Source organism: Suricata suricatta, chromosome 16 (genome assembly GCF_006229205.1).
Source record: "Suricata suricatta isolate VVHF042 chromosome 16, meerkat_22Aug2017_6uvM2_HiC, whole genome shotgun sequence".
NCBI lineage: Eukaryota > Metazoa > Chordata > Mammalia > Carnivora > Herpestidae > Suricata > Suricata suricatta.
In genome coordinates, this window is record NC_043715.1 from 39,981,474 (window position 1) to 40,001,372 (window position 19,899).

Consider the following 19,899-nt stretch of genomic DNA (forward strand, 5'->3'; position numbering starts at 1 on the left):
AGCTAATGTCCTGGAACAAGCCTGGGATCTGGCTCTTCTTGGACGTTACAGGTGTTTGGGGCCTAGGGTATAAAACTCAGAGAATGACTGCGTTTCTGGCCTTCCACCCCGAAGTGGGAACACAGCTCCTCTTGCTTATTCGGAGGCATAATGTGGGACACGAGTAAATGGGGACTAACCGAAAACCAGCAGAGATGGGGCCTTTCTACAACGGAGTCCCCTGAGCTCCCTTACTTCAGTGGGGTAGCTGGGGCTGTTGGGTGGGGAACAACACTGGCTCATGAGCGCCCACACCCCATTTGCCACCCCCCTGCCCCCCACCACGACTCGCCTCGCCCCCCCCACCAATCTCTGCCTCCTCCCTCCTGACAGTCTTCCAGTTTCCGCCTCCGCCCCAGAGCCCCTCAAAGCTTCACCACCACTGACCCCTGACCTTTACCCCCACCTCCACCACACCAACCACTATCTGATCCTGAGTCCCCCAACCCCCTTATCCTGACCCGTGCCCCCCAACCCAGGGCCTGCAAACTCCTCCCAAAGAAAGAGTCCTTCCGCCCTGGCTTTATAGCCCTGGAGGGAAACCAGGAGCCAATCCTTTGGTGTAATGGCTGCCAGGGAAAAAGAAACTGTTTTAGGCATTTACCCATCAGGAAAGGGAGTCCCCCTCCTCCAGGATTTGAAAGACAGAGCTCAGCCCCCTCCTATCCTCCGATTTCCAGCTTTCTCTGTGGTTTCCATGGATTCCAAGATTGCTCCCAGCACCTGAGCCCAGAGGGAGGGGGAGGGGTGGTGGAGCAGCCCAGACAGCCAGGGGAGGGCTGCGGAAGTTGCTCGGAGGCAGTCCCCCTCAGGCCCACCTTCCTGACCCTGTCTTTCCAGAGACCCTAGAGGTCGGAGGGGTGCCTGGTCTCCCAGGGAGCCTGACTGTCTCATTCTTCTTCTGAAAAGCCCAGGGGACTCCAGGAAACATGCCCTACCCCGAATGACTTCAAGGCCAGCTCACGGAGGGGCTGTCACCCCAACTAGAAAATGCCAACTGTGGCCACAGCAAGGGGGGACAGTGTCCAAACTGACTGGTAAGGATCACACTATTGGTGAGAAGAGCCAGAGGTTCTAGGGAAGTGGACACGGACGTCCCTGGGTCAGTCTCTGTTCTGTGGGACCCAGGGGGCCCAGCGGAGAGCTCACCGGGGTTCCATGTTCCTGAGGCTCAAAGTGCTAGCTGCAGATTCTGGGCCACCGGAGAGAAAGTAAGAAAGACCAATGATAGAGAACCACTAACCATCTTTCACCACTAATCATCTTTCATCTTTCATCCATCCTGCCCTGTTTAGCCACTTCCAGAACAAGTTCAGAACATTCTCCACCACACTCCCACCCTGCCAGAGCCCATGGGGCACTGTCACTGTGGCTGCTCGGCACCCCAACCTCCTTTCTCTCTTAAGCACTGCCAGGCCGCAGACCCCAGCATGGCTGGGCCAACACCTTGCCCAGGGTCCAGCTCAGCCAGAAAAGCTCTGGCGGGCTGTGGGAGCCCCACGGTCAGAGCCGGGGCAAGCAGCTGCATGGACTGCAAAAGGAGTTAGTACCCACGGGACCACCAGGCAGAGCCTGTCCTTCCCGGGTCCTCCCCCAGCTTGGCCCCAGCAAGTTCTGAGAGCTGCCTCATCCCTTCCAGTGAGGTCCTCGTCACCTTCATTTGCTCAAGTCCACCTTTGAGGCCCTGACATATGTGCCCACGGGTGGGCGTCTCCACTGGCAGTTAGATGCTTGGGAATCCATTGTAACATCAGGGACCAGCCGCTATCAAGACCTCCTGGTGTTCTGCCTTGGCTTCCAGAAAAATCTCCCAGGGAGTCTTTAAAAACTAGTGCCTAGCTTCACCCCAGACCACCTGAATCATAACTCCCAGGAATGGAGACAGGACACTGGGATTTTTTTAAACTCCCTGGTTGATACTCTTGAAAGTCAGGACTGGGGAAGCTTTGAGACAGTCCTCCCCAGATTTGTCGATGGGGACAGTAGGGTAAGGGTCCTACCCGACCAGCCTCACAACCAGGTCCCCACTGGGGCTACATCCCTTGGAGCTGCTCCAGCCTCCTGAAGGCTGCCCACGGCCTGGCCTTCTCATCCTCCTTGTCCCTCTGCCTAAAATCCCAAATCCTTGAAACACCCTGCTCACCTCTGATCGGCAACCCTGCTCCCCCATTTGCACCCACGAGGAGGCGTGAGGCGTGTCCACCAGCAGACACGGGCCAGCCTGCTCAGAATAGCCGGCTGGCCCGGATGCCTGTCGGTAATAGATTGGGTAAATAAAGTCGTGTTCCCAGACAGAGGACTGCGCGCCAGGCTGAGGGGGCACCTCAGAAGCACAGTGAGGAGTGAGATCAGCCAGACACAGGAAAACACATGCTAGACGATTCTGTGGCCACTTTTGCACTCTGCAGTATTGAGTGATTGCCACTTCGAGATCATGACGTACGCCAACGTCAAGAGTCGGAAGCTTAATTGATTAAGGCACCCAGGTGCCCCTCACGTTGGTTTTTTGAACTTATGAATCAATGCATGGCCTGTTTGCTTTAAAAAAAAAAACAATAAAAGCAAAATCAATGGAAAAAAATTTAAAAAGAGCACTAAAAAACTCATCTAAAAAAAACTCATCTAAACTGTTGGAAAATACGAAAAACGACCACCCACAGCTCGTAGAGCCTGGAAGAGGGCCTGGGAGAAGCTTGGGGCCTGGTGGTAATACTGGATTTCATTCCTTCAGGTGAGGCGCCTTCTGTTCGTGAAAACACAGGGGCTGTGCTTATGAGGAGGGTGTATGCACTTTCCCGACTTACGCCAGTATACACGTGCGCTTAACTTACGTGAAACGTCTGTAACTGATGGGGCTGCCCCCCAGGAAGGTGGGGGAAGCGTCTGCAGCCCCTTTTATAAGGCAGGAAAGGAAAAGAGCCTCAACTGTCAGGTTCATTTTAAAGTCAGCGGGATATTTGCATTCTGCTGGGGATCTGTCCCTCTGAGCCCCCAAAGCCCCCTTGCACCCTGACACCTAGGTGCTGGGGAGGTTCGGACAGGTGGAGAGCCAGCCCAGCCCAGCCCGGGGTCCTTGTCCCCCCAGGATCCACCAAGTGCCTTTCAACCTTGTCCTCTGTGGCCTCTTGACACCATAGGGTGCTGGGGACCCCTCCCTTCCCCTCGAAACTCCCCCTTGCGGTGACTCCCACCTGCCCCGCCCCCGTGGAGACCCAGCCCGGCCCGCACACGAGCGCCCCCAGGGTCCTGCTGCCGACCGCGCAGCCTTCTACCTGCGCCACAGTTTGCTTCTTCTCCAGTTCAGATTTTCCCCTTGGTTCCGTCCCTGTGCTGCCCGCTGGAATCCCGGGCCTCTCAAACAGCCTCAAACGGTCCCTCCTTAACCCCCACTGCTATCCCCGTCTCAGTGGCCGTGGAGCCAGCTGTCCGCACAGAAGTCTGGTGTCCCCTCACCTTCAGGGATACATCCCATCTGTCACCAAAGGCAGCCAGCTCTCCCCCTAAATATTTCTGGAATCCTTGCCCCTCCCACACCCGCTGTTCTGGAACAAGCTCCCTCTCGCTCTGCACCAGGGTTATCGCTGGAACCTTCAACGAGACTCTCCCGGCATCTGCCCAGGAATCCTTTAAATAAAAGAGATCTAATCTTGTCCCTCCCGCCTGCTCACAGCACTTCAACCCTTAGGCTGTCGCAGGGATGTGTCAGGCAGGGGTGCATTTTCGAATCGCCTGGAGAGCTTTTACCGACGTTGTGTCCCACCTTACCCCCAAACCCCAGCTGACCCCAGTTGGGGACCCCAAACCTTGGTACAATCCTCCTGCTTCCTGCTGTCAGCCCCCATCTGTCTCTGTGCCCACCTCACCTCCTGCCTCCCTTCCCTAATTCCGTATTCCTGGCACACGGGCTCTTCTGATTCAACCCTCACATACAAAGTATGCTGTCACCCCAGTCTCGGACTCTTGTCTCCCCTCCACCACCTCCGGGACAGCTTGGACTCTTTCTCTCCTTCCCTCCTTCTGCCTCCTGTTGGGCTGAGGTGTCCTTCCCCATGTGCTCCCTGCCCTGGCCCTTTCCTCCACACCCCTCCTCTCCGTGAGCCCTGCTGTCTGTCCTCCCCACTGGGGCTGTGTGCCAGGAGGGCATGGCTCATATCTGCCTCCATCTCCTTGATGGAGACTCTCTCTTTGACTAAACTCTGGCTCCCCTGAACCCCTTTCTGGACCAGACCCCAGCCCTGGCCTATAAGGGCTGCAGACTCGGCACAGTGTCATCACCTCCCCACCCTGAGAGACTTGAGCGCACTCAGGCATGATCTCTAGCAGCTCCAGGCCCTGGTCCTGCACAGCCCAGCCTCCCTTAAGCTCCAGACTGGGAAGGCTGAAGGCTGCCTTAGAAATGTGCTCTTAGCTCCTGCCAGTGCCTGAGGGAAGGGCCCCCTCTCCCAGTTTCTGGGGGAGGGTAGGAGCTGATTTGTGAGCTCCAGTTAGCAACGGACACCTGCTTTTGGCCGCTTTGCACTTCCCTGACGGCCCCAGCCCTGCCTCTGGCCCTGCCGTGCCTCCCTTTTAAGTCCTCAGTCACCTCCACCCAGAGGAGTTGAGCTCAGTTATACCCTCAGCTCCTTCGCCTTTTTAGTGGCTACGGAGATCAGTCGTTACTGCCTTCACCTAGCCTCCGGCTCTGTCTCTCCTGTGCGTCTTCTGCTGTTTATTCTTGAAAGAAAGTCAGGCAGGATGCGAGCAGGCTGGCTCTCACTTTTCTGATGAGGATCTGAGGCCCCCGGCGCTGCTCACGGCCAGGCCCACTCGGGAGGGCGTGCCCCTGCCCCTACGTGAGGATCCCAGGGGTATTGACCTCCCAGGGCTGCTCTAGCAAAGCTCCACACACAGGGTGGCTCTAAACAGAATCCACTCTCTTGTGGTTTTGGAGGCCAGAAGCACCAATCGGGCTGTCTGTAGGGTTGGTTCCTTCCGGAAGCTCTGACGTTGGTTGAGTATTGTTCCATGCCTCTTCCCTAGGGTCTGGTGGGCGCGGGAGCCCTCGGTCTCCCTGGTTTGCGGTGGCATGACCCCCGTCTCGGCCTCCGTCTCACATGCCTTTTCCCCTGGGCTGTGTCTCTGCCTTCCTGTCCCTTATAAGGACACTCATCATCGGATGTAGGGCCCGTCTGGATTCAGGATGATCTCATCTTGAGATCCTTAACTTAATAACATTCACAAAGACTCTTATTCCAAATCTGGTCACATTCTGAGGTTCCAGGTGGACATGCCTTTGGGGAACCATGATTCAATTCACTGTCCCTGGGGCATGGCAGGCACCCACTCTTGTTGCTTGTTCTCACAACCGGCATCCTCAGGGTGGTAAGATCCATGGGGGAAAGGGCCAGGCAGGGAAGGTCTCAGGGGTATGGGAGGGCCTGGGACAGAGAGTCCGAGATCCCCCCATTCCAGCAGACAAACCTCCGGTCCTCTGTCAACTTCCCCCCAGAGATGAGCGTATAGCTCAGAGTCAGGAGATCTGGGTTCGAGGCCTGACTCTGCCCCTCCACACAATGTGATCTCTGGTGAGGAGGTGCCCTCTCTAGGCACAGATGGACCCCCACACCCCTTGCAGTCTGGCTCCGGGACTGTGAGTGTGAACTGCAGCACTTCCTGCTCATGTTTCAGAGAGCCTGGTACACCCCCCCCCCAGCACATGCCAACCGAGGAAGGGGGAGAAAGTGTGGCTGGGGAGGGGATGTGCCTGAACTGGGTGTGTGGTACGATTTTGGGGAGCCCCTAAACTTCCCAGATGGTCAGTCCCCACCATGGTTTCTGCAGATAGCTTCTTCCAGCGTCCACGGAGTCCCCTGCAGACAGTGGAGGGTGACACGTGTGACCAAGCCAGGCACCGTGGGGAGCCTTCTGGGCACAAGGGTGGGGCTGTGAGCCCACTCAGCAGCGTGTCCTGGAAATCCCCCACACAGGATGTTAGGGACTTGTCTTCACAGGAGCCCATGGGGCAGAGAGACCCAGATGGAAACAAGAGATTCATTCCTAGGACACTTGGACCCCAGACCTGTCCTAAGGTGTGCAGAGAGAGCGCATACCTGTCCATCCTCACCCCGGCCCTGAGACACGTGACCTTTCCTGTGGGGGGATGATGCCCAATACTTATGATTGGGCCCAGAGTTGGGCCATCTACATTATCTTGTTGGAATATTCAGGTCATGGGGTGCAGCCACGATCAGGGGTATGTGGCCATGTTTGTGCAGTGGCTAAGCCAGGGTGGGGGTGGTGAGGGTGCGGAGGGGAGGAGAGAACCGGTATGTAACTCATTTCCGTCTCATAACGCACTGATGGCATAAGTACCATTAGCATTCCCATTTTATAGATGGCTCAGAGAGGCTAAATAACTAGCCCAGGATCACACAGCTCTTCAACAAATAAGGCAGGCTTCCAACCTAGTTGGTCTGGCTTCCAAGTTTCCCTTTACCACCTCAGCCAAGGCCCAGGGCTAGCCAGGAATGACGTAATGAACATATCACACGGGCTAATCAGCCAATACCAATGACTCTGCCATGGTGGTCCCCAAATAACATTTTCAACAATGGTTGTATTAGGGTTGTGGGACTATAAGGGACATTCTTCTCTGTTTCCCAGATGTTTGTTAATGTGCTGATGTTATCTTTGTCTTTAAAAAGCTAAACATTGAAAAACTATCTCCCCACTCACTTTTGTTGAGAGTACAGCGAGGATACTTATCATTCAGAAGAGAGTGCTCAGGAGACAAGCCGACCATTCACAGATTCCGCAAGCCCTATTTCCCCCGTTTCAACTCAGATAGCCAGAAGGTTCCACGCCAGTACTGCATTCCTGCCCTTGCACACAGAGCCGTTTCTACCAGCCCACCACTTCACGCTGTGCCCTCAGTTTCTGCTGAGGGTCAATAGACACAATGCAGACGTGGAGATCGTCTCTGCATTTCCCATAAACCTGCTCTCACAGACACCATCTGCTGTGCTGTTCACATCCCTTGCAAAGATCCAATTGACAGACTCCTGTTCGATTCATAGCGGGCGGAAACACTCTCCTGATCAACCTGTAAGCGCCCGAAGAGCTCAGCCATGTCTGTTTCTCTCACATTGTTTCCATAGCGCCCAATGTCGTGCTGGGCATTTACTAAGTGCTCAAGCATTACTTGTAGAACGAAAAAAAAATGTATTGACGTGTGCAACCAAGAAGTCCAAAGGTGTGTCTTACATCAGATACAGCTGGATCCAGGGGTCCAAATAGTGTGTCATTAGGAGTCCACCCTTGGTTCTACTTTCTTGTATTTGCCTTCCTTCTCAGGAAGGTTGAGTCCTTATGGCAGCCAAGACAACCACGAGAATTTCCAAAGTTACTTCCACACACCAGCCTGTGATCCCGTAGAGAGAGAGAGTACTTTATTCCCCAAAGACCTAAGGACTCTGGTCAGTTGGTGTGGCCACATTCACATCACAGAGCCGCCCGGGATGGCTAAGGGAACGAGGTGCTCTCGTTGACCAGGTCTGAGTCACGTCCTACTCTGAAGCAAGGGGGAGGAGCCAGCTAGAGCCCACTGTGGGACACAGGGCCTGCTCTGCACAGCAAGGACAAGCGCTCGTGCTAGAAGGAGATGTGGAGGGAAGTATGGTGAGCCAGGGCTGCCCCAGGCCCTACATGCCCCAACCCGACTCCAGATTTTTCCTTCTCCATTCTGCATTTCCACATCCTGATAAAGGGTACAACCACCAACTATTCTGTTCCTAGAGTCTGAAAGTTGCAGTCTATCCTTTGTTCTTTCTTTCCCTCTCCTGTGGGCTTATAGAAACTTGAAGCATGTGGCCACATAGGCCCAGCCACCCAGTAGCCCAGCCTCAGCCCAGCAGCTGCTTGACCAGGCCTTTAAAAGCTCAGGAACAAAGAAGTCATTATGCCCATTCTATGGATAAATACACCGAGGGCAGGCTGGGCTAATGATGCCTCTCCTAAGGATGTGCAGAACCAAGACAGAGCCAGGTCCCTCTTGCGTGAGCCATACATCTCCTGCCACACCACACCTTGATCTGTGCCCCTGTTTGCAAATGACCACCTATGCCAACAGGCCATGGCCCAAGGTCTCTGGCTCCCTAACTGTGGGACAGGAAGAGGCAAGGCCCCCGTGTGGATAGGGATGGCTGGCCACCATGGGGATGACACTGAGCACACCTTTCCTCAGGAGCCCCTGGGCTTGGGTTCCAAGGCTAGCCATCACCATAACAGGCTTCTGGGCACCTGGGAAGCTTCCAGATGTGTCTGCACACAGGCTAGGCTCTCAGTAAGACAGGGCCCTACCTGGTGGAGGGTCAAAAGGCCTCCAGACAGGGCCAGCTGCTACTGGGGACAAACACGCCCTTGCTCATGGGCTCCTTGGCTTTGGGACATTTTTGTCTGATACAGAAGAAAGGATGTGGTTTGATTCAGCTCAGCTTGCATCACCTGGCCCCTGGCGGGTGCAAGTCACAACTCCGGGCAGCGCCGTGCTCCGTTCCCGCGCGTGGTGCCCCCCGGGGTTTGCATCCTGGCCTGGTGTTCTCGTTTACATGATTACGTATTACATCATGACACTAAATTATCTCATTCCTCCCTCCCTGCAGCCCCATGATAGCCCTTGTCATCTGGGCCAGTTGGGTCCTCCAGGAGGTGGAGACTGAGATGGAGTTAGGGGTGCAACAGGTTTCCTGGGGGCGATGGTTGTGAGACATAACGGGGGAGGATTGGGCAGGGAGAGTCTCAGATCCAGCGCAGGTATGTCAAGACCTCAGCCAACCTGACAGGGAGCCTCACAGCAAACACTGCCCGCTGGCGGGGCCCTGCATGGACCCAGGCAGCCAGGTCCAGGCACCCCTGCTGTGCTCAGCCACAGCCGAGGGACGTCCTGGATGCACCTTGCCAGCTCTTTGCAGCTCAATGACAATCCCTGAAGAAGACAGGAGGACTTTCATGGCAGCCTTGTGACCATTTCACAGATGCAGAGGCCTGTGCCAAGAGAGGTGGCAGGTGGCAGAGACAGGCCAGCGAGGCCGTCTGGCCCAGACACTGCCCTGGTCAAGCATGAGCAATGCCTGGCTTTTAGCTGATGAGATGCCGATTCCGTTGTCGGGCAAGACTCGGGGACACGTTCCCTTCCCATTTTCTGGAAGAATGACTGCTGCAGCCAACCAAAACAATGGCCTGTCAAAGGCCCCAGGTCCCTGCTAGGCCTTGGCCAAAGCTCCTGTCCCTGGGAAACACGAGCAGGGACAATAGGCAGCAATTCGGTCTTCATGACCATCACGAAACTCTGGTTGGGTAGTAAGAAGCCACTCAGATGTGGTGGCTCCATTCTGACCGGGATTCATCAGAGAGCTGCTGCGTTCTCCCACTCTTCCTGGGGCCATTCAGAGCCCTCTACCTGTCACCCACCTGCCCTACTGCCTGTGACATGACACCAGAGGCAATTTATGGCTGCTTTTTCACTCTGCCTTGTTCCCAACTGCCGTGATTGTGCAGAAACACTTCCAGTTTGGGTTTTAAGAACTGGGGAAGGCAAAGCTTTTGATCCCAGCGTGTCCCACAGATGGAAAACTGACTCTAAAGAGAAGCACAGACGCCAGGTGACTTCATTCCCCAATGGCTCCACCCTAAGCCCTGCTGCTCAGTAGAAAACTTCGGAAGTCAGTGCTGCTCCCTCTCCCCAGCCCAAGGAATGAGCCGGCAAACCCTGTGTGTCTGCGTGCCTCGGGTTACCCCCGTCTCAGCGGCCCCCCTGCTGGCCTCCCTGCTTCCTCTGGAGTACCTGTGAGGCTACCCCTCACCCTGGAACTGGCTACGTTTTACGTCAGGCCACCCTCCTCTGGTGGCTCTTCCGGCACTCACGGGGACAGCAGACCATGAGGTCCTCAACCCTGGCTGCACATTTCAAAATTGCAATGCCAGGATCTCATCCCCAAAATTGCCTGGAGTGGAGCCTAGACCTGGAAATTTGTGAAGCCCAGCGCGCCTGCGTGGCCCAGCTGGTTAAGCATCTGACTTCAGTTCAGGTCACGATTGCACAGTTCATGAGTTTGAGCCCCATGTTCAAAGAGGTCCCCATGCTTGGGGCTGAATTTCTGTGACCCCTGTCTTGAAATTCCCAATAGTTTTTATCCTTGAACTTATGTTTTATTTTGTAAGTCAAGTCCAAAGTGACAGTGGCAGGTATCTGGATGACTCAGTCTGCTGAACATCTAGCTCTTGATTTCAGCTCAGGTCATGATCCCAGGGTGGCGGGATTGAGCTCCATGTCAGACTCCATGCTGAGTGGAACCTGCTTAAGATTCTCTCCACCCCTCTGCCCCTCTTCCCTACTCACACAGGTGCTCTCTCTCAAATAAATGAATAAAAACAAACAAAAACTTAACAAATTAACTAATTCATCATGCATATCTTTTTAAAAGTGACCATGGAACGCGTGGTGAGGGCTTGGAGTGCCCCACTTCCATCATCTCCCCACATCCCAGGATAGGTTCCCAGATGCCTATTCCCAGTCCCACCCGGCAGCTGCTGTCACCCTCCACGCCCTGGAGGCCTGAGCACAGGCAAGTGGGGGTGGGGGTGGTCAGGACTGGGCTGCAGGATGGGGGCCTGGGGGCCTGGGGGCCTGTGAGGATCTGTATTCACCCCATGAGTGTCCACCACACCAAAGGAGGGAGGCATTAAATAGAACAATAAAAAATCCCACCAAGACTGGTAGAGGAAGAAACTAAAGAAAGGAGGAAGTTGGGGCGCCCGGGTGGCTCAGTCAGTTAAGCGTCCAGCTTTGGCTCAGGTCATGATCTCACAGTTCGTGGGTTCAAGCCCCGTGTCAGGCTCTATGCTGACAGCTAGCTCAGAGCCTGGAGCCTGCTTCAGATTCTGTGTCTCCCTCTCTCTCTGACCCTCCTCTGCTCATGCTGTCTGTCTCAGTCTCTCAAAAATAATATAAAAACATTTTTAAAAATTTTAAAAATTTTAAAAAGTTTTTAAAAAGGAGGAAGTTTTTCCTGCTCTTTGAGCCAGGGACCCCACCTTTTCTTTTCTTTTCTTTTCCTTTCTTTTCTTCTCCTTTCCTTTCCTTTTCTTTCTTTCTTTCTTGCCTTCTTTCTTTTCTCTTTCTTGCACTGGGTCCTGCAATAACATAGCCCTGCCTCTAGGGGTTGCTGGTGGTGCTGGTGCTCACCGTCTGAGCTTACACTGGATCTCTCTACTGACAGCATCATGGCCACTTGCCAGGGGCCTCTCTCTGGGAGAAGATGGAGCTACCACAGCTGCAGGAGAGTCTAACAGGGCAGATGGAGGACTGTCACCCTTCACGCCCCCGTCTGTCAACTCCTCTGAGCTCCGGTCCTCTGCTCCCCCCTCACTCTCTGCCCATCAATCCCTGGCCTCCTTCCTAACCTCCTTTACCCCTCCATGTCCCCTTTGCATGGACAACTCCTTTTCAATGGTTGGCTCCTTGGGCTTTCTTTCAGAGGGCCCCTCCTGAACCCTGTTGCATTTCCTCCACAGCTCATGACTATTTCTGGAAGTCTACTTGATTATGGGGGGTCGGGGGAGGGGGGCTCTGCCTGTCCACTTTTCCTCCCTGCTTCCTGAGCGCAGAGTTCTTTCTGTTTGGGACTGACATGTCCCCAGCACAGTGCTGGACACACAGTCCAGCCCAGGAAACATCTGGTAAAGACACAAGCGACCAGAGGACTAGCTTAGCATTTGGGCCATGAGTCTCCATCTAAGGAATGATTTCCAAGGTGCTAGGCCAAGGTGTGGCTGGACACGCCCAGCCCAGCTGGCTCACGCAGGGTGCTATGCGGGGCTGACCAGACTCACTGCAAAATGCCCCACTCTCGGCAAGGCGGAGGGAACGCCAGCGGCCCGGAGGGAAGGCCACGCTGCTTCAGCTTGATTGACGAGGGAGGAGGTGAGGTGTTGGATACACTCAATTATTACCCCAAACCCTATCATCGCTCATAATCTGCCTGAGATAAATCACAGGCAAGTAATTATTATGTCAGGCCAGGTAGCAGGGAAAAGTTTTAAAATAGCAATCAAAGAACTTCCTGGTTAATTCAAATCTACCCGGACTCCCTCCAGGGGATAAAAGTGCTTTGGCTGTAGAATTGGCCAGGCGCAGAGCAATGCATTTCTCAATGCAAAATGGGGACTCCTGGACTTAATGTTTCCCTCTGTCAGGCTTCAGAATAGCACACCTGTCAGGAGTCTGAAATCAATGATCACCATCCGGAGTAAATCATATTGCAGTGACATCCTATATTTTGGGTGTCAAAGCCATTCTCCCCAGCCCACTTGCTAGAAGTCACCTGCCTCTGCCCCAGCCAGACCTCGGGACGCAGACCCCTCCTCTTAGCCCTGCCTCTAGTCTTCGGCCCCTGGGTTTCCCACTCTAGCGTCCCCTCCCCCATCCAAATGCCAGCTCAAGCCACCTGGCCCCTGGGCATCCTGCCCCAGGCCCTCCTGAGCCTGCCCCTGCGTCTGTCTCCGGAGCTCCCACATGCCCCCTACCCTCCAAAGGCGGTTCTGGGTTATCTGTCCCTTTACTGGTCAGAACTCTGGGCTTTCCTAGAGCTGAGGCTTCCCATTCTCATTCACTGAACAGTACAGCCCTCTGGGGCTGGTTCTGCCCAGCAGCCGAAACCGCTGTGGGCTATAAGCCGGAAAGAGGGGCGGGTTGACTGGAGGGGTGCTGGGCATGGAGAGGTCTCATGGGGTGGCAAGCACAGAACCCATTGTGGGCTGAGGAGGCCCTGTCCAGGGCAGGCTGGCCTAGGGCTGGGCTGGATTCAGCCACTATCTCTGGGCTCTGGGCTCTGGTTGGGTGTCTTGGTGACATTCCTGGGCTCCACGTGGTGGCAAGGTAGCTGTTCACACCTATCCAAGTGCAGCCCCGCTAGGACATGGTGGACAGTGCTCCCCCCTTAACTGGGGTTAGTTCTAGTAGGACCTGTGTGGCCTGCGTCACATGCAGGCCCCGGAGCCTATCGCTGCGGCCTGGGAGAGCAGGGTTCTGCGGGGTGTGGACCCTGGGTCACATGCCATCCTGGGTAGAGCACAGCTCCACCCACAGCATGCAGGCTGAGAGCATTGGGAAGAGCCGGGGCTCCCCAGAGAAGGGGGAAAGGGCTTTGAGAGCAGGGAGGCGTCCTGCTGGCAGCCTCTGTCACCACTGCAACCAGCCCACCTGGACTTTGTTTTCCAAACTAGTAATTACATGGTTTTCCTTCTAGTATATGTTGTAATTCCATGTGGCGATTTATCTAAGTGGAAAATCGCCCTTGGAGCACATCCTAGCCTAGCCTGAGGACCCGGGCTAGCCAAAGGCACTGCAGAAATGAGGCGTGGGTTGTCCATTTTCCCTCTCAGCTTCGGTGGGGCAGATTTTACTGGGGATTTGTAATTGGTCCAATCAAAATGCCACTAAGTTAGGGGGCGTGGACAATCCTGCAGAAGAATCCTGCAGTTCCCAGGCCCCACCCAATGGCAGTGATTTTATAGGCATGCCTGAACCCCTCACCCTCGGCCTGAGACCCTCTGGATGAAGTTCAAGCCCATTACTTTGGTCCTCCGAAGCCCCTATCTGCCGGCAGCCTTGTGTTCTCTTTGGTCCAGCCTCAAATCCTGCCCTGGCTTGACCTGGGATGTGGGTGGTTGTCGTAGACTCTGGGTCTGGAGTTCTTTCTTGTCCAGCAAGAAAGCAGGACACAGGATTAAAATTCGAGAGAGGCTGACGTCCAGGATAAGACAAGCCCCGATTAAGGATCCTTGTTTCGTTTTTATTAGGATCAGAACGCTTACATGGTGATGGATGTGCACAAAGAGACCATGAAACTGTGAACATTAACTCAGGGGCGTGAGGAAAGGGGGTTTTGAAGACATGTGGGACCAGGGGTTTATGTTAATACAAAACGAATTCCTGGCACTGAGTGGAAAGCAGTTTACAGCAGACACGAGGCACCACCTCTGTTTACCCAAACTGGTCTAGGGGACAAGAAAGACAGAGCATGCTCCCTCAGGGTCACCAAGGCACCTTTCTTCTGTTAATTAGCTTTGCTCTGGGCAGCTTCGCCCCACAGCCATCTATAGTCCTATTTACCTGTTTACCTAATTTGGTCCTTCCTTCTTGTGAAAGAGCTTTCTGTTATTGTACTAAGTTGGGGGTGTTTCTGCCCTGAATACCGAATCTTGTTTACCTCGTATACCTTTGTTCCACATTGGGCCCTTTGCCCTGCCCTCTCTATACTGGGGCCTTTGCCCCACCTTCTCTATATCTATTGACTTAATCTTGTTTACCCAAACTTGGGTGTGAGCATCCGCTGGCTTCCCAATTCTTTATGTCTTGTCAGCCCATGGGGGCAAGCCCAGGGGACCCCAGGCTTATTCCCCGCAGGTGGCCAGGGCTCCTTTCACACCTCTGGGCTGCTGTTCCCTCACCTGGCATGTCCACCAGGTAATCCCGACCTGTCCCCGCCCCCCCCCCTCCGCCGCCGCAGAGCCAGATCAGAGAGGCTGCTCTCACCTTTGAGCCCAGCAGGGTCCCTGCCAGCGCCCTCTTCCTAAACCACATACACAGGTTGATCTTCCTGCCTGGAGATGAGCGTCCTCCCAGCCCTCATGTGGTCTTCCCTGGACTCTGGTTGCCACGCTGGTGTGGCGAGCAGTGGGCGCTTGTTAACACGTACTGGGGGGAGGATCAAACAGCACCCCTGGGAGGTGGGACCAGGTTCTAGGGCCAGGACTCAGAGCCTGCCAGCCTTTGATAGGAAATGTCCAGAAAGTGCTATAAGTCAGGAAACAGGTTCTTCCCTGTGGCCAGTGCTGTGGCTCCCAGGAGTGGGGGGCCCCCAAGAGAGAGGACGTGAGGAGTTGAGAGAAAAGCCTAGAAAATCTTCCTTGGAGCTCCTGGCAAGAGGATACCTGGGCCCCGCCCCCAGCAGGATGGATTGGCTGCCTCCACCCCCAGCCTGACCTTGGAGGAGGAGAAGGAAGCAAGCGAGGGTCCCCCCAGGAAAACAGAACAGGAGCATTGGTGCTATTGGGGGGGTTCTGCAGCGAGTCTCAGCAGGTGCGCATGCTCTGGGGGCTGTTAGGGACATATCTCCGGGGTCTCCCTGAGAAGCCAGAGGTGACCTCTTTCAATCCACAGATTTTTGTAAACAAGGGTTCTTGGCCAACATAATAAGACTATAAATAAAGAAAAAGAATAGCAGCACAAAGATTAGAAAGGAAGAGACCGTATTATCATTCTTGGCAGACAATATGTTTATGTTTACCTAGAAAATCCATGCTCGTTAAACTGTACAACAATCAGAGGCACTGAGAGAACTTGGGAAAGTGGTTTGCTTAAAGATAAATTGGGACACATCCACAGCTTCCCACATACCAGTGAAGGGCTGACTGGAAAATGAAAAAGGGGCCTCATTCCCAGCACTGATGAAGCTACAGTTATATAAACTTGACACGACCCATGCGGGACCCAGATGAAGAAAACGTACAACATTAACAAGGACGATAGGGTGTGCCTGGTTGAAGGGAAATGGTTCTTTAGGACGGGGAGACCTACTACGGTGAAGATTCCAGGTCTTTCCAAGTTCATCTGTGTTTTTATTACAAGTCCGCTTTAAAAAATAAATCTCAAAGCAAACTCCCTGGAGTTTGAGAGGAAAATATACCAAGTTCATCAGAAAGAGCACGGGCAGCAATGCCCCCCACTTCTGCCACCCCCCAGCCCTGCATGGATGCCATGGCCGGCTCTCCTCACACAGCCACGTGTCACCGTGGGCACCGAGGGTGTGCGGGCTCCGTGACCTCTGGCCTTGGTCCTGTCCCTTGCATGGGTTGGACAGACGGGGTTGCCTGCAGTGTATTCTGAATCTTCGATGGGAAGGTGACGGTCTCCCTAGGGAAAGGGTGGTGGACTCAGGGGAGGGGACCCCATGGCAGAGTCTAGACCAGTGAGGATGGCTGCCTGACAGTGATGTCCCTTTGGGCCCTCATGGTTCCCAGCACTGTACAGGCATGCAGGGGAAAAGCAAGCAGGTCAAGGAACAGAGGACCTCATCTCTGTCCTGACCCTCTCCTAGGATTCCTGAGACTGGAGAATCCTGAGCCTCAGTTACCCTTGATCTGCCACTCCTTCTGTTGTGACCCTGGACCACTCTGCACCTGACGTCCCTCAGTCTCCCCATCTGTGCTATGGGGGTGGCTGCATCTCAGGGACGGGGGCTCTCCAACAGGGCCCCCTTTCTTGGCAGGTGGAAACTGCCTTCGGATAAAGGGGAATTTGGATATCTAGCTGGGTGGAAGTGGGGGGGGGGTAGGCCAGACCAGAGCTGAAAGCCCAGAACAGTCAGGGAGAGAGGTCCAGAACAGGCCACTCATCTCAGGCCACTCATCTTGTTACAGAGGGACTGACGGACACACAGGCTGTCGGGAGGGGGCATGGACCGGTGGGTGGGTCCGTGTCCTCAACCTTGCATCTGGCTTTCCTGCAAACCTGGAAGACTCCCTTTTCCTGATTCGCCTGGGATCTGTGGCTGGAGTTGGGGCCTTGCACGGGTGACCCAGGAGGCGTCCCTTCTTGCTCCCCCCTGGCCTGCTGTCTCCATGCTGGAATCGGGGTGTTTTGCCGCAGGATCCATGGTGGGGCCAGGTGGGGGCTGCAAGTTCCGCCTCAGAACTTAGGTTACGCTCAGATTCATGGGAGCCATAAACCAGGGCCCTACTTCTGCTCTAATTGAGGCTATTTGTATTGTGACTAAAATAATCAGAGACAATTTTATTGGTATGTTTTAAAAAATAATTACATCCCATACATTTAAGTTCCGTAACCACAGTCACAATTCGACTGGGGACCCCAGGGCCCCAGCTTGGGGGGGTCTGTGCCAGAGAAGCCCTGTCCCAGCACCAGCACCCAACACCACCCCAGAATCGAGAGCAGAGGTGATGCTGACAGAAATGTGTCCCCAAGGCCTGAGGCACACAGTCAGGGGCCCTCTGGAAGGCAGACAGTAGAGACCTGAGGCAGGCAGCCCCAGAGCGCCGCAGGAAACCAGAAAGCGGGGTTCTCTGGATCCTGCCCGGACCCGAATCTGGCCTTCAGGGTGGACATCTGGGCTTCACCACTCTGCAAGGAGCCATCTGTCTTCTGGACCCTCCATTCCTGTCTGGAGACCGCCCACTCTTTGTCCTCCAGCTCTGGGCACCCAACCACGGCAGCCAGGTCAGGGTCAACTAAGCACTCCGAGACCTGCGGCCACAGGGCTGTCCTTAGATTTCACACATACATGAGCCAGCGCATCCCGTTTTGGGGTAAGTCTGTTTGCACTGGGCTTTTGTCCCTATGATCCGAAGAGTTCCGATGGCTGTGACTTGCATGAGGGAGAGAGCAAAGGCTTTCGTCCAAACGGAGGGAGATGTGTGGGGATGAGTCATGTGAGCACCAGGCACAGCCCCCACCACCAACAGTGCCTGTAATTGTTGCCAGGGGCGTCACTGGTACAAGGAGATAGGGAGAGGCTCAGAGGGCACATTGCCAGGAGGGGCCTGGGTCTGGTGGGCGGCTCTGGCCCACCCATTCGAGGGAAGCAGGAACAGGTTTTCTGCTGGTCCGGCTGAGCCCCTGGCCTTCTTCATCGGGGCTCTCCTGCGTGGGCCTAAACACGGCCGACTGTGCTCTGCCCAGGTCCTGAGTCACTGGAGCCCTCAGCTGGGCTCCGGCTCCCATTTCCTCCCCGGCATCTCTCCGCTCTCAGCAGAGCTGACTGACGGACTGCCTGGGCCTTCCCAGGGGGCGCCGGGAAGCCCTCTGGGCCCCGCGTTTGGAGCTGAGCAGGCTCTGACGTGTGTGCCCGCCAGCCTCACGATGCTCCCAGAAGCAAATCTAAACTCCCAGCTGCCGGGAGCAGGTTCTCTCTCCCACAGCAGCTGCTCCCCCCCCCCCTCAACCCCAGGAAGCCACATTTGCCAAAGCTGCTTACAGATGGCAGGAGCCTTGCCACCCTGCCAAAGACAGCCTTCTCTCTGCTGGACTCAAACCACCTTGGTCTTAAATAGGGAGAAAGCCCGCTGTCTACCTGGTGGGGGCAATGCCTTCTGTTCCGGGGTCTTCTCCGGGGGGGGGCCACTGCCTGGGGCAGGGCTGAGAGAAGTGCTGGGGCTGGAATGCCCCTTGGGACCCCCAGTCCCCCTGAAACTCACGCTTGCACAGGTGCCTACTCGCGTGTGCACACCCATGCATGCTCACCGGCCCCAACGGTCTTGCTTCCTCTGCCCGCACCAGAGCAGAGAAGGTTCGGCAGGGGCCCCTCTATGGGCCCCGCAGCGCCCACACTCCCCCGGCTCAGTGTGACGTAGGCCCAGGAGCCCACCTGCTTCTGGGCGTCCGTGTCCTCCCAGCCCTCAGTGTCCCAGCCTGATGGGTAGGTTGTAGCTATGAGCACGCTTGGGCCTTGGAAGTGTTGGGCCCACCTTGTCCACGGAACATTTTCTCCTCCCGGCCGCAGGAGCCTTGCCAGAGCTCCCTGATTTCTTTCTTTTCTGTGGTCAGCCCGCATGTGCCACCAACGCTTTTGAAAATCCAGCTACCCTCACAGGCCCCAGTGTGAAGTACAGAGGACCCCAGGCCCATGGCCTCGGGGAGAGATGCAGACCCAGGGCACCTTTGGTACAACCAGTCTCTGGATTTCAGTGTGCACGTGTGTGTGTGTGTGTGTGTGTGTGTGAGAGAGAGAGAGAGAGAGAGAGAGGGAGAGACGGAGGCACCCTCATCTCTGGGTCTGGGTTACAGGCCTCCCCTTCTGTGAGTCCTAGAGGGCACAGCCTGGCAATGCACATACCCCTCCCCCCCAGCAATGGCGGCCCCTTCCCCCCAGCAATGGTCTCAGGGACTCCCCACTACTACCTACCAGCTCCCGCAGAGCCATCACCCAGGCAAGGGGACTCCTGGATGACTTCCCACAACCATCTGCTCACCCAGGACAGGCAGTGTCCCCCTCAGGGCACAGTGTAGGGCTCCCGTGCCCTGTGTTGTCACTGAGCACACACGGCATGAGACTACCTGACCTTAGACACTACAGTGGGCGGGCACCTGAGAGTCCGTTCCCAGGAGACCTCCCCTCTCCAGCCCAGTGTCAACGAGCCAGGGCCCTCCAGTGCAACGCCACCAAAGGGGACCCTTGTGTCTCCTGCCACTAACCTAGTCAGCCAGGCCTGCTCAGCTCTCCCCTGACTCCGCTGCGCAGGAATCAAGAAAGACAAGAGAGCCTGTGGACCCAGACAAGCCAAGAAGTCTTCGTGGAGGAAGCCCTCTGCCTCCTCCCTTGGCCTCCAGGCCAGCAGGGGACCTGGGTCATGGTCAGCCACAACCTGAGAGTGTGTGACGTCAGGCAGCGGGCAGGGGGCTCGGCCTGCAGGAATGCGGAGCCCTGAGGTCCTGCCTTCGGTCCCGATGCGCCCCCTCCAGGGGCTTTAGGAGACACCATTCTTGTTCCCTTTCGGTAGAAGGGTAACACAGACCACCTAGAAAGATGTAGAAGAGATGGGGGAGGAGGGAGTCAGAGAAAGAGGGAGAGAGGGAGAGGGAGAGAGACAGAGAGTCCTCCGACTGGGGAAGCTGCCGGGCGGACTGGGAGCTGGCAAGGAGCAAGGGGAGTCCAGCTGGGGCTGCTCGAGGGACAGACAGAGCACATCTGGGCCCCCAAGGAGACGAATAGATCCACCCTAAACACCAGTCTTAGGATATCTGTGCCAACAGCCCTAGACCTCACTCCAGCCCGTCCCCCCTCCTTGCTCAGTTTTTTTAATGTC